This window comes from Erigeron canadensis, chromosome 1 (assembly GCF_010389155.1).
Source record: "Erigeron canadensis isolate Cc75 chromosome 1, C_canadensis_v1, whole genome shotgun sequence".
In the NCBI taxonomy this organism is placed as follows: domain Eukaryota; kingdom Viridiplantae; phylum Streptophyta; class Magnoliopsida; order Asterales; family Asteraceae; genus Erigeron; species Erigeron canadensis.
The window spans coordinates 32,825,440-32,827,752 of NC_057761.1; positions in this window are offsets into that span (position 1 = coordinate 32,825,440).

Genomic DNA, 2,313 nt, shown 5'->3' on the forward strand with positions numbered 1-2,313 from the left:
TCAAGATCATTTCATAATTTAACGATTATGTTTCTCATTCTATAACTAATTAATGATTACCAAATATAATCGAGAACAATCTGGATTTATTTGGGCACGGCCATGCAAACATCTTAATTAGTCCTAACGAGGGCGCCAAATGGTATCATACTTCAATTTCAAATTGAAGGAACAAATCCTATATTGACTACACGTGTCAGTCATCATACTTCACGACACTTTCTGAAAATAGCCCTTTATGTACCCCCTTATTCAGGTGAGTTAGAACTATATCTAGTAAGTGCGATTCATACATTCTAACCTACTTGTATCTCAAGTCAAAGGATCAATAAAAGTAACCATTTACGAATTTCACTTAATGACGATGATCCATAAAGTGATAATTCGTTAGTGGGGTAGTCCGATATGCATCCGCTATGGATATCATGTGAGTTTGGTGGGAACCATCTATTACATATTCCAAGAATATAACCAATCACTCACATTTGTCTTCGTTTAATTATATTCCCATATAGTTAATCGACAATGGACAATTTAGAATATTTAATAATATATAAAATACTAAATGAAATATTCAAGGATTAAACATGCAAATATAGGACACAATTTAATATTGAATGAAATCAAACATATCAAGTACTTTATTTCATTATGGAAAATATAAATTGTTTAACATCCCTTATCCAAATACCGAAACAACAGATTTACATGAAATAACTAGCTAATTTAAATCCTATGCCCTCGGCATGCCTTTCAAGCTTGGGCCTAGACAAAGCTTTTGTGAAAGGATCAGCTAAGTTAAAATCTGTGTGAACTTTGAGTAATAATGTCTGGCACCTTTCTGAACTCCGGGTTCGTTGGCAATGATTAATGCACCGGTATTATCACAGTACAAATCAATGGGTAATTCATTTGAGGGGATCACGTCAAGCCCGCTAATGAACTTCCTTATCCAAACTGCTTCCATTGCGGCTTCTGAGGCGGCAATGTACTCAGACTCTGTTGCAGACATGGCGACTGTGGTTTTTAGCTCATAGCATTCCACCGTGCCTTCATTTAAACAATGAAGACGTATCCCAACTGATATTTTGAATCACATTTATCAGTCTAAAATCCAATATCACAGTATCTATTCACTTTGAATTCTGGATCAGGATTTCTTCCATACACCAAGAATAACTCTTTAGTAGCACACATGTACTTAAGAATATTCTTTACAGCAATTCAATGATCCTATACAGGATTTTGCTGATAGTGGCTAACTATATTTTGCGCGAACGCAATATCAGGTCTAGTGCATCTTATCGCATACATAACAGATCCCACAGCCGAAACATAAGGGATTTTTCGCATACGCTCCACCTCATTAGGTGTAGAAGCACTGTTCTTGCTAAATAAATTAAGTCTTTCTAGCATGAGTGTAAACCCACACTTAGAATGCTTCAAGATTCTTATCAATATAAGCACTTTGACTTAATCTAAACAACCGCTTTAATCTATCTCGGTAGATCTTGATTCCAAGAATAAATGCCGCTTCTCCTAAATCTTTCATGGCAAAACACTTTCCAAGATGGGATTTAACATCTTGCAACATTGGAATGTGTTTTCCTATGATTAATATGTCATCGACATATAAGACAAGAAAATTAACATTACTCCCACTAGCTTTGCGATATACACATGGCTCATCGAGATTTTGAACAAAACCAAACTTTTTGATTTCTTCATCAAACCGTTTATTCCAACTTTTTGATGCTTGCTTTTGTCCATAAATGGATCTTTGAAGCTTGCATACTTTGTTAGGATGTTTCGGATCAATAAAACCTTCCGGTTGATCCATATAGACTTCTTCATCCAAGTAACCATTTAAGAAGGCAGTCTTAACATCCATTTGCCATATCTCAAAGTCATAGTACGCAGCTATGGCTAAGGGAATCCTAATAGCTCTAATGTCCGCAACTGGAGAAAAGGTTTCTTCATAATCAACACCGAAACGTTGAGTATAAACTTTCGCCACGAGACGAGCTTTATAGGTGTGTACATTTCCATCCATGTTAGTCTTCTTCTTGAAGATCCACTTACACCCAACAGTCTGAGCATTTTGTGGAAGATCAACCAAGCTCCAGACTTGATTGTCTTTCATGGATTTCATTTCCACCTTCGTAGCTTCAAGCCATTTGTCAGATTCCGGATCTGATAATGCAGCTTCGAAATTCAGAGGCTCATCGAGATCTCCAACAACGTCTTCTTCTACCATCAGACATAGTCTTTCGGTAGGACGTCTTGTCCTTTCGGACCTACGAAGTGGAATCG